Source organism: Carassius auratus, chromosome 44, assembly GCF_003368295.1.
Source record: "Carassius auratus strain Wakin chromosome 44, ASM336829v1, whole genome shotgun sequence".
Lineage (NCBI taxonomy): Eukaryota > Metazoa > Chordata > Actinopteri > Cypriniformes > Cyprinidae > Carassius > Carassius auratus.
In genome coordinates, this window is record NC_039286.1 from 11,646,949 (window position 1) to 11,660,678 (window position 13,730).

At 34.6% G+C, this 13,730-nt stretch overlaps 1 pseudogene; it reads left to right on the forward strand.

Moving 5' to 3' along the window:
- LOC113062492 (A-kinase anchor protein 9-like) overlaps positions 1 to 13,125 on the forward strand; it is a 49,589-nt pseudogene extending 36,464 nt beyond the window's left edge.
- The last annotated feature ends 605 nt before the right edge of the window (positions 13,126 to 13,730 follow it).

Consider the following 13,730-nt stretch of genomic DNA (forward strand, 5'->3'; position numbering starts at 1 on the left):
TCTTCACGAATCTGTCTGTCTTCACGAGTCTATCTGTCTTCGTGTATCTGTCTTCGTGTATCTGTCTTCGTGTATCTGTCTTCGTGAATCTATCAGTGTTCATGAATCTGTGTCTTCGTGAATCTATCTGTGTTCATGAATTTGTCTTCACGAATCTCTGTCTTCACGAATCTCTGTCTTCACGAATCTCTGTCTTCATGAATCTCTGTCTTCACGAATCTGTCTTCACGAATCTGTCTTCACGAATCTGTCTTCATGAATCTATCTGTCTTCGTGAATCTGTCTGTGTCTTCGTGAATCTGTCTGTGTCTTCGTGAATCTGTCTGTGTCTTCGTGAATCTGTCTGTGTCTTTGTGAATCTTTGTCTTCGTGAATCTGTGTCTTCGTGAATCTATCTGTCTTCACGAATCTGTCTTCACGAGTCTATCTGTCTTCACGAGTCTATCTGTCTTCGTGAATCTATCAGTGTTCATGAATCTGTCTTCATGAATCTGTGTCTTCATGAATCTATCTGTCTTCACGAATCTGTCTGTCTACACGAGTCTATCTGTCTTCGTGTATCTGTCTTCGTGAATCTATCAGTGTTCATGAATCTGTGTCTTCGTGAATCTATCTGTGTTCATGAATTTGTCTTCACGAATCTCTGTCTTCACGAATCTCTGTCTTCACGAATCTCTGTCTTCACGAATCTGTCTTCACGAATCTGTCTGTCTTCACGAATCTGTCTGTCTTCACGAATCTGTCTGTCTTCACGAATCAGTATGTCTTCACGAATCTATCTGTCTTCACGAATCTCTGTCTTCACGAATCTGTCTGTCTTCACGAATCTGTCTGTCTTCACGAATCTGTCTGTCTTCACGAATCAATCTGTCTTCACGAATCAATCTGTCTTCACGAATCAATCTGTCTTCGTGAATCTGTCTTCGTGAATCTGTCTTCGTGAATCTGTCTTTGTGAATCTATCGATCTTCGTGAATCTGTCTTCGTCAATCTATCTGTGTTCATGAATCTCTGTCTTCATGAATCTGTCTTCATGAATCTGTGTCTTCGTGAATCTATCTGTCTTTATAAATCTATCGGTCTTAGTGAATCTGTCTTCATGAATCTGTGTCGTCGTGAATCTATCTTCATGAATATATGGTGTATGTTTGTTTGTGTCAGGTGATCGTGCAGATGTCGGTTGAGTTCGCCCAGCAGACAGAAGAGGCTCGGATCAGCAGACAGAGCCGAGAGACGAGCATCTGCACACAGACGGACACCAGCGAGGATGAGGAGGATCGACTGATGAAGGTGAGATCACGTGTGTCTGATTCCTCCACGCTGGGTGCTTCACCAGTTCAGCACTTATTATGGATTTAGTTCATTTTAATTATTATTAAGGTTTAGAATTGGTTCATAAGTGAAATATACGAGCTCACAGGAGTCTCAGATTCATTCTGCAGCTCGACCTAGAAGATGAACCGAGTGTGTGTGTGTGTGTGTGTGTGTGTGTGTGTGTGTTTGGATGATCTGTAGGACGAGTGTAATTTTGCAGCATTGAAGCCCTTCAGCTCACATTTACTGCATGAACACACACACTCTCTCTCTCACACACACACACACACACACACACACACATGCACATACACACACATGCACACACACACACACACACACACACACTCACTGCTCTTTAGCCCCAGTGTTTTTTGATGAGATGGGAATGTTATTTAACTGATAAAAAAACTCCTGTCAGATTCACTTGGTGCTTGAAAAGATTAAATGAATGAATCGTCAGCGTGTCAAAGCATTATAATATACAGTAGAAATAACTTATTTATTATTCTATAATAAATATTATATAAAATATAGTTATTATAGTAACTTCAGGTAATACTTAGAAAATGACTTGATAAAAACAAAACATTAACTTAAATAATAATAATATGTAACATAATGAAATATTATACTATTTCAATAATTATATACTAAATTTATACTAATATAAATATTATACTCATTTTATTTAAGCTAGTTTCCGAGGCAACATTTCGCATTTTCATTTAGTTTAACCTGATGTATGTATTAAAATAAATAAATAAATAAAATTTAAATAAATAAAATATTAAAATATATATATATATATATATATATATATATATATATATATATATATATATATATATATATATATATAAACATTATACTAAGTAATTCTATACTAAATATAAACTATGTTTGTTTGTTTATGAATGTTAATTAGCAGTCAAGCAGCTAGTTAGTAATTGTTTAGGTCAGGACCGAATCCATTCTAGCTAAACCATTAACTTGCCCCCTGAGATTTTAAACTAATATTTCTATAATTTAACGACAAATTTACTTTTATTTAAATACTTATACTACATTTTTAATATTTTTATTTTGACTTTTTTTAATTGTTCATTTTACATTTTTAAGATTTAATTCTTTATTATTATTATTATTCATATTATTATTATTATTATATTTACAGTTATTATTTAAATGTAATATTTTATAATTTTTAAATAAGTTTTACTTTGCTGTAATTTTTAAATCATTTATAATTTTCAATGGTTTAATTATATTTGTTTTTTTAAATAATTGTTATTTTAAAGTTATTTATTTTAATTTTATATTTTATGATTAACTTTTAATGGGTGTTTTTGTAAAAAAATTCATAATAATTTTAAAATTATATATTTTATTTTGACATTATTATGAACTGTAGTACATTTTATTTTGTAATGTAAATTTTATTATTTCATTAATTATTAGTGTTTTATTTTTATTTAAAAAAGAAAATAATTGTATTTTTTAATTTTTATTATTTTAATTAAACCTTTTTTTATTTAATTTAAATGTTTATCATTTAATTATTAGTTTGTTTTATTTTGAGTGTTTTTATTTTTAAATGTCATATTTTATTTTTGGACTACTGCTGTGGTCTTCAAATGAGTCAGTGCTGTAACTTAATGCTGGCTAAGTTCACTAAAAGTGAAAGTTGTTACATTTTGATAAAAGTTGTCCTCTCTCTCACTCTCTCTCTCTCTCTGTGTGTGTGTGTGTGTGTGTGTGTGTGTGATTTCCCATCTGTGTGTGTTTGAACCAGAGGGATCTGGAGCTGCAGCAGGTGAACGAGAGAGAAGACGAGACTGAGAGATGCAGAGATGAACTCCGCCTTCCCAGAATGCAAAGCTGCGGCACACAGACCCAGCAGGTAGTGTAAACATCACCGTTTCCCTGGCAACAGGCTCCTCCCTTATGAGCTGATCCATGGTTTCTCAGTGTCTCAAGAGATCTGTTGTGGAAATTAATAATAAATAATTATATAAATGAATAGTGAATATATAAAGTGTAATACATATATAAACATTAGCTCATCTTGATAAATGAGTAATTAAACTCACGTCTGCTCCGCCTGTACTTCCTCCTCTGTGCCACAAGGAGGAGCTCGTCTCCTTAGAAACGGATGATGTCAGGTGCAGCTGTTGCTATAGCAGCTTCTCATGTTGAGCTCAGTTTGTGTGTGTGTGTGTGTGTGTGTGTGTGTGCTCTGGAGCTCAGTTTGACAAACACAACAGACTGTGATGAAATGACCGGCTTCTTGTCTGCCGTTTCTCTCCTGCCTGTTCATAAGCTCCAGACGAGAGCGGAGGATGAGACGAAGGTCAGAGGTCAGGGAAGAGCCGTGACCTCACAGCCACACGCACAGGACCCAGAGCTCTCGTCTGATGACATCATCACTGAGAGGTGAGGAGTAATTAGAGCTCATGAATAATTAATGATGCGTTTCGCCACAAACAAGTCAATAGACCGATAGATAGATTTTATGTGTTTATTTTAATTCTGCATATTTATGTAACTTTTAATAAGAGTTTTATTTGTAATTTGACACTATTATGATTGAATTCCGTAATATTTTAATTTGTTATTTAGACATTTTTTATTTTAATTTGACATTTTTATTTAATTTATTGTTAGGATGTTGAATGTCAATTTCTTTTTAATTTTACCAATATGTATTTACTTTGACATTTTTATTTTATAATTTATTTTTTATTTTTGTTTTATTTTAAGATTATTTTAATTTTATAATTTAAAAATACTTTGCAACTGTTGTTTTAATTTTGTATTTTTTTTATTTTGATTTTACATATACTTTTACGAAGTGTTTTATTTTTGTTTTTATTTTATAAATACTTATTTAAATTGTACATGTTATGATTTAACCCTTTCGAGTCGATTAACGCATATATGCGTTTTGAGTCATTTTCACCTGATAACCCCGAAAAGAACTTAAATTACACTCTCAGTTTTAATCGTACAGATAAGAGCAATACATCAATCGAATCTGTAAAGGGTCTAGTTTTTTTTGGATACAGACATAATAACAAAAAACCTTTGTGCACTTATAAAATAAAGATAACAAACAAGGTGCGCTGTCTACAGTCTTTATCTCCGCTGATCGTCATGTACAAACATTTCATTAAAATGAACTGTAACTCCGTGAATACTCAACGAAGAGACATGAGAGAGATATCTATAGAAAGCCTGGAATGTCTACTTTTAAACTAAACAAGTGCTGCCGAAAACAAATATTCTGAGATAAAGTAATCCATATGAAAACAACGCGATGTCTATTTTTCATATCTCCGCTCATTATATTTAATGTGACCACGCCCCCGCGCTGAACTCGCTATTCAGATTCAAACTGAAGCGCGCGGCTTGAATACGCCCACACAGAAGAAAAAGCAGCCAGACTATTCTTCAAGTTTTTATTTTATTTTACTGTTTGCTTCGCGATGAGAGGACTAAGACATAATTCACCCCAAAAAGATGTGATGTGGTTGAGGATTTGAGAAATGGATTTCCTCAGAAAAAAGAATGAAGCACTTTATTCAGCAGAGATCATAAACATGAGTAAGTCTCTCTTTATTTATTTGTACGAGTTTTCACATAAAGTGTAAACATTTTACTAGTTAGACTTTTTCCAAATACTTTTTCCAAACTATAATTCCTGACTAAATGTATAATCAAGTGAAACATTATGAAGTTTCAATAACAATATACAATACTATACCATTCAAAAGCTTGATGTAAATAATATAAATGTGACAAATAGAGATAACTCTAACAAATGTAAAAACAATGCAGTTCTTTCGATTTATTCCCCCTAAAAAAACCTGAAAAATATTATCAGCTCTTTTCAACATTAATAATAATAATAATAATGATGATGATAATAAATGGGGTTTATTTGGTAGAAAATAAGATTGTTAAAAGGATTTCTGAAGGATTGTGTGACTAGAGAAAGGATGCCAAAAAATTTGAAAGTCAGCTTTGATTGTTCCTAATAAACTGTTTAACTGCTCCCCCAAGTGGATATTAAATTATGTTGTGGGATAATTAAATATATTCTTAATAAACTACAAACATAAAATTATATACTTTTATTTTGTTCTCTTTCTTGTAAGTCCTCCCTCACTGTGGCACAGTTGAATGAGAGGCTCATTATGCAGCTCATTATGCAGGCCTTTGTCTTCTCAGGTGTAAATCACAATGATATTCATGATAGTTGACGCCTACTCGCATATGACTTTTACCAACAAAAAGTGTCTTAGAAAATTTAAATCAATATATTGTTTTCTGTGAGTGAGTAAACAAGATGATTTTCACATCATTCAGAAAGAAAAATTCTAGGCTACAAGCTCCAGTTCTCAACTTTTCCGGCAACCAATTTTATGTATGTGTTTTATTCCCTTATTCAAGTGATTTAACATTTTTAGTTTTTCACTAACCATGCATAACATTTTTTTTCTCAAAAATACAATCATGTACATGCATGCATTTCACATATTATTATAGCCCAGTTTGTGCTGATTACAGTGATATTAGACTTTACCCATTTAGATATTTATAAGAAACAGAAAAAAGCACAAATGTCAGGGCATGACAAAACTTCTCAAGGCCCCAAAAATACCCTTAGACTCCAGAGGGTTAATACAGTTTTTAAAAAGATAGTAAATTGTGTGCTGATTTATTTATTTTACAAAATTTTATTTACTTTTATTTTACATTTTTCTGATTTAGTTAATTTATTTTACAATTTATTTGAATTTTACAATTTATTTGAATTTAACATTTTAATTTTTACTTTTTAAAATGAATTGTGTTTTTATTTTAAAAATTTATTTTATTGTTACAATTCAATCAATTATTTTTAATAAGTTTTATTTTAATTAGTTTTTATTTTAAAAGTCGTTTTTTTTAACGTTTTTATGATTTAATAATATTCAGCAATTTTTATTCTGATTTGATATTTATTAAAATTTTACAATTTTAAAAGTAGTTATTTTAATGTAGTTGTATTTATTTATGTCACACATGTGTGTGTCTGCATGAGTTCCTCTCCTCAGTCAGTGAGTCAGTAGTGTTTCTCTCTCTCTGTCTCAGGGATGTTCTGCGTCAGGCTCTGCTCGATGTGCTGAAGACCACGGCTGCGGCGGAGGAGACCATCGGCCGTCATGTGTCCCAGGGGCCTGCTGGAGGTCAGACACACACACACACACACACACACACACCTACAGCTACAGTGGTGTTTGAGAGATGATCTAGAAGCGTCTGTTATTACAGTCACAGCGAGGAGTTAATAACAGACGACAGTGAAGCCACATCAGATCCTGTCCGTCTCGTTTGTCCTTTTCTGTTGACTCATTATCTTTGCATAGAGCTGTTTTGTGTAGAGTGGAGGTGCGGTCATGTGACCTGCGTATGGGTGTGTTCCCCAAACCGTGTTATTCTAGTGTCACTCAGTTATTATTATCATAGTTTTATCAATATTGTGAAAGAGGGATGGGCGGTGTGACAGTGTACATCGTTACTGGGGTATAAAGTGTCTGGAGTTGGTTTTCCTAATAGTATTTATTTTTATTTATTTCAGTGTTTTTAGTGTTATTTTAGTATCATTGAGATACTTTTATAGTTTTTACTAAAGTATTGATTTTATATATTTTTATATTTTTAATATTTTACTATCTATAAATAATATTTATTGTAATATTTATTGTAATTTGTAATTTGAGTTAATATTTTTAGTAATTTAGGTGTGTGTTTTTAGTATAATTGAGATACTATTAAAGTTTGCATTAATATAAAAAAATATATTTGTTTATAAATATTATTTAATTTTATTTAAAGTTTTAATAATTATGTTGTGTCTTTTAGTGTTATTTTAGCATCATTAAGATGCTTTTAGAAATTTTATTAATCTTTTTTAACCAGTGAATTATTTATTTTAATTTTAGTAAGTTTTAGTATTTCTGTTATAGTATCAAGATATTAATTATATTTTATTATTTAGAAATAATAATAATTATTATTGGATTTAATTTTAGTTTAAAGTTTTATTATGTCATTTAAGTATACTTTTATAGTTTTATTAACAATTTGAATCCATTTTATTTTATCATTTACTGATTATTATTTATAAATAATATGTATTATCATTTTTAATTTCAGTTAATGTTTTAGTAATTTGGGTGTGTGTCTTTGTTCTTTTTAGTAGCTATTTAATGTTTTTTTGTCTGTAGTTTTAGTATGATATAATAACCATAATGTCTATGATGCTCCTGATGTGAAATCTATAGACACTCCTGTAACTCAACACCCCAAACACACAAAAGACCCTGAAACGAAACCAGTCCTTGTTGTGTGACACCATCTGACTCATGTCTCCTTTGTGCCTTTGTGATTTCCTCCAGTAATCTGTAGCTCATTAAGAATGAATCTGTTACATCTCTGTCCTTATTTTCAGAAACATCACACGTCTGACTGTGTTTACGCTTGTTAGTAAGGAAACACATTTAAAGGCTGAATGTCTTCTGTCAATGACCTCAGCATGTTTTCAGCAGAGAGAGGGATGGACGACGGGCTGGAGGTGTCGCTGAAGTTCAAGGGGGCGGAGCTACAGCTACAGGAGGCGGAGCTCCTGCTGGAGAGGGAGGAGTTTGTGATGAGCATCAGCACTCGTCTGCAGAGCGCCGTGGAGAAGATGCTCATCACCATCACTGAGACCAGCACTCAGGTACGGCAAGCACAAGCAGACAAAATACATCTGTCTTTTATCTTTGTAATACACTGTGTGATGAATCAAAGCCCATCTCAAGCAGCTTTTAAATAAAAAGATACACAGAAGGTGCACAGTCATTCACACAAACACTAATCACCATCACGGGGAGACTCATTACACTTAAATATACAATAAACTTTAATTTAACAACATTATATGTAACATACAACCCTAATAAACATTACAGATAAGAAGAAACATAGTTATTTCAAAGAAAAAACATCAAATTCAAACTAAATTTGAAATGCAACGCAGATAATTCTGGGAAAACTTTTTTAGGAGTAATGATGCTGAAAATACAGCTGTGCATCACAGAAATAAATTACACTTTAACAGAGATTCACACAGAAAACAGCTGATTTAAATAGTAAAAATATTGTGAATTTTTACTGCATTAAAAAAAAAAAAAAAAAGACTCTTCCGGAAACATCAGAATCCGTCTGAAGCCCATGATGACTGGCTCGTGCTGATATCTGATGAAGTCTCTCGTGAGGCTCACAGACACATGTTTGCTCCAGCTGATTTGCATACGGCTTGGGTCGCCGTGGCAGCAGTGTAGCCCCGCCCCCAGTGCTCAGGTGTAGGTTGTGGGCTTGTGCAGTGAAGCCAAACTCTCTTCAGATCCTGACTGCACACATGAACTAATATTATCTGTCATCTCTGTGATCTCTTGATGGTTTCTTGTACTTCTTGGTTGATACGAGAGTGCGACGCAATTAATTGTTTTTGGTCAAAAAGTACTTTTATAAAAAAATAAGTTTATTTATTTTTCTATTTTTCACATTTCTTATCTCAGCTGCAGCTGATTTGACTCGTGTTGGAATCTCCAAAATAAACTTTTTATGTTTTTAATCTTATTGATTTTTTTTTGTATTATTATTTTTTTTTATTTTTCATGGTTCTTGTTATGAATTCAGCCGTTTTAACTTCTGTTGGACTCTCAAAAGATTTACTATTTATTTATTAACATTTTGTACTATTTAAAAAAAAAAAAATTCACGTGTCTTTAGATAAAAACTTCTGTTAGACTTAAAAAAAATAATAATAAACTATTCATATATATATAATTTTTTTCTTTCTGCTTTTTCACACGTTTCTTGTTATGAGTAACTTCTTTTGGACTTTAAAAAATACATATATTTTTCTATTTTTCACGTATCTCATTATTAATACCTTCTGTTAGACTTTCAAATATAAACAATTAATTTATTTATTTATTCATATTTTCAATAATTTTTTTTCTTTTTTCACATGTCTTATGAAAAACTTCTGTTAGACTTAAAAAAAAAATTATTAAATAAATAAAAAAAATTCAGTTTTTCACACACACTTTTTATGAATAACTTCTATTGGACTTAACTTTTAAAAATAAACTTTTTATTTATTTATCTATTTTCTATTTTTACATGTTTCTCACCACAAATATGGCTGTTGTAGCTGACATGGCACAAATATCTTGGCTGCCTTCTATCTATATTGATATTTTAAGATACAGATTTGAAGATTATATCGGATCAAATCCTGCTTGACTTGAAATATGAGGAAATGTGCACGTGTTGAGGCTTTGATGGAGCGAGTGAAATTGGCTGAAACATAATAGACGTGTGTGTCTCATGTAATCAGAGCCACGCTGCTGTAAAAGCATAAAACACCACGGTTAAACCAGACAAATCAACTCTAAAATCAGGTTTTGATCGCGCAGAACGAGGGATTTACCAGTGATCTCCAGTTGAAAAAGAACAGCACTTGTTTGAAATGGAAATCTTTTGTGACGTTATAAATGTCTTTTGCTTTCACTTGTGATCATTTAATCGTGTGAGGGCTTGTTCAGGAATGAAGATTTGTGTCCAGGTTTGTGAGGTTAATCAATAATGTTGTTATCAGGGAGGCTTTGAAGAGAAAATAATTACTCTGAAGGCACATTCCTGATTATTAATCGTCTTCATGGTCTTTAACCCTCATAAAGCGTTCAGGTCTGTTTAGATGTGGAAGAGACACATTAAAATCATTTCTAAACAATGCATGGTTTTTAGTACGGGAATGAAACTTCGCAGATGCTTTAAGACTCTTAAAATACACCTCATTTACTTTATTTAGATTTTTTAGTTATTTCTTCAGAGATATAACGTGTTTCGTGTCTGTGTTTTTTATTTGGGTATATATCGAGAACCATTAGGTGTCGAAAATACTTAATAAGTAGTGTTACATCTCAACTTTTCAGAATGCGGCAAGTGCATCACGGGTCATGTGACAAGAACCAACCAATCAGCTTCATGCGTTCCCGTAACAACACTGAAAGCTCAGCTAAGATGAAGGATCTGCTGATCGTAGCTGTTTATGGATTGCCATTTTTAAATAAAAGCATCTAGCGTTTTCCACGCGTTTTTAGGCGCGACATGTGAACGACTCCGTAAATATGAAGGTTTCATACACACTTTCAGTTTTCCAGCAATCATAGAGTCAAAGCCCATTCACTCCATTGAGGTTAATACTGATAATTCCCAGATTATATCTTCTTACAAATTTCATACAGTAACGTATCCAAATCAGATTTCTCGTCAGTATTGAATAAAATATATATGTATTTTACATAATTTTTTTTTTTTTTTTGGTCTCGTTCGATTTCAAAGAATTTCCCATTTTTTGTAGTTGTGAAAAAAAGTAGACAAGTGTAAATATTAAGTTATGTGTAGAGATTCTGAATGCGTTATGAGGCTTTAATCATTTAGTTCTCAGTTATAGAGCAGGAATCTAGTCGGACAGGCTCGGACAGGGTGTGTGTGTGTGTGTTAAATCACCTGCATGATTTAAATGCTTCATGACTCTGCCTTTACTGTTGACGTATCCCACATATGTCCACAAACCAGGAAGTGCTCCGGCTCAGAGAGAGAGAGAGACACACACACAGAGAGCGAGAGAGAGAGAGAGAGAGGGAGAGAAAGAGACACAGAGAGAGGGAGAGAGAGAGAGAGGGAGAGACAGAGACAGAGAGAGAGAGAGAGAGACACACAGAGAGTAAGCGAGGGAGAACGAGGCACAGAGGGAATAAGAGAGAGAGAGAGAGAGAGAGAGAGGTGCAGAGGGAGTCTCTCTCGCCCTGTGTTTTCCCAGAGGACTGTTGCCACGGAAGCATGGAATTGTTAATGAGTTTCCAGCCGGAGTGAAAGTGAACGGAGAGTGCTTCAGATCTGCTCCGTCTGGGACTCGCTCGGGCACATGAAGGCGGTTCTTCCCGTCACACCACGTGAGATCTGTGTGTGTTTACCTCCGCCGAGACACTTCCATAGAGACGCTCGCTCAGCTCTGGGATGTTCACTCGGAGTCACTTACTCCTGAGACGGTTGAGACGAGTCTGGAAGAAGCCGACATGGACTCGTACCGGACGTACTGGAACTCGGCCGTGCTGCGCGACAGCTGGCTGGAGAGTCAGGACATGGATGTGTACGAGGTGGAGTCTCGCATCCCGCTGCCTCGACCCTTTCCTCTGAGCCACCTGCTGCACGAGAAGAACTCTGTGGTGGTGCAGACGCACATCTCTCACGTCAACCGCCCGGACAACAGCCACCTGCTCAAAGTGGTGTCCAAGATCTCCCTGCCCACGCCGCCATACACCGTAAGATGTGACCTTTGGTGCGCTCAGACAGGGGTTTACAGCTCTCCGTGTGCGTGGAGTGAGATAAGAGCTTTAGACATCGCTGTAATGAGATTCCTGGGTGTGTTTTGTGTGTGTTTTGTGCTCAGACTCTGGTTTTACGAGATCAGGCGCGCTGTCGTGTCACAAGAGCTGTTCATTAGTTCACCACATGAAGGAGATCGAACAGAAATAGGAGCTTGTTGACTTTAATGTGGCTTTCTGATTGTATGTGTACTAGTGTTCAAAGGGTTGAGGTCAGAATGAATCTGAAAGAGTCTCTGAAAGTTGTTTTTATTTGATTAAAAATTATGAAAAATTTAGAAATATTTTTACTGTTTAAAACAGCTGTTTTCTGTGTGGATCTCTGTTAAAGTGTAATTTATTTCTGTGATGCTCCGCTGTATTTTCAGCATCATTCCTCCAGTCTTCAGTGTCACATGATCTTCAGAAATCATGAAAATATGATGATTTACTGCTCGAGAAACACTTCTGATTATTATCAGTGTTGAAAACTGAAAACTTCTGTGAAAACTGTGATTTTCAGGATTCACAGATGAATAGAAAGTTCAGAAGGACAGGCTTTTGTTTGAAATAGAAATCTTTCTGTAGAATCTTTAATGCAGCCTTGAATAAAGTATTAATTTCTTAAAAAACAAAAAAAACTTAGTGATCCTAAATTTTTAAAATAAATTTCATAACTGTAAAATTTAAATATATAAATGATTTTAAAATCATGAAAAGACTCGAATTAGACTGAATATTTTAAAATAAAAACTAAAATAATTAAAACAGTTAAAATTAAATAAATTACTTTAAATTAAAAACAATCCAAATAAAACACAAAATTAATAAATCATAAAAAAGCAAAATTAAAATAAATATTTTTACGATAAAAACCCAAAAAATCAATTGAACCATACTAACAATTAATAACATCATAAAAAATGATACCATTTAAATAAATACAAATAAAATAAAACCGTTAAAAATGTATTACCTAAGCATTTATTATGACATGTTTTTAGCAATTCTTTGAAATAATTTAAGAAAGCATTACTCTCATCATGAGTCTGAGGAATATCAGGACAGAATCAGACTGTATTGATGCTCCAGAATCTCTCTGACTGGGTCTCAGACGCTGATAATAAACCAGTGTTTCTTGTGAGTGAGGTTTAGATGATGCAGAAGCTGGTTTTGACCGTCCTGACCGCTCTGTTTCAGCTGGAGCATGCACAGGTCACGAGACGGAGCTGATGAGAGAGAAGTTCAGACAGAACGAGGAGATGGAGGAGCTGCAGCGCAGACAGAACGAGCTCCAGGAGCGACTGTGTGAGGAGGAGAGAGCAGAGAAACTACTGACACTGGAGCTACACACAGCTGAAGGTGTGTGTGTGTGTGTGTGTGTGTGTGTGAGGAGGAAGAGGCAAGAGAACAACTGACACTGGGCTAACACAGAGCTGAAGGTGTGTGTTGTGTGTGTGTGTGTGTGTGTGTGAGGAGGAGAGAGCAAGAGAACAACTGACACTGGAAGCTACACAGAGCTGAAGGTGTGTGTGTGTGTGTGTGTGTGTGTGTGTGAGGAGGAGAGAGCAAAGAACAACTGACACTGGAGCTACACAGAACTGAAGGTGTTGTGTGTGTGTGTTGTGTGTGTGTGTGAGGAGGGAGAGAGCAAGAGAACAACTGACACTGGAGCTACATCAGAGCTGAAGGTGTGTGTGTGCGTGTGTGTGTGTGTGTGTGTGAGGAAAGGAGAAGCAAGAGAACAACTGACACTGGAGCTACAACAGAGCTGAAGGTTGTGTGTGTGTGTGTGAGGAGGAGAGAGCAAGAGAAGCAACTGACACTGGGCTACACAGAGCTGAAGGTGTGTGTGTGTGTGTGGTGTGTGTTGTGTTGTGAGGAGGAGAGAGCAAGAGAACAACTGACACTGGAGCTACACAGAGCTGAAGGTGTGTGTGTGTGTGT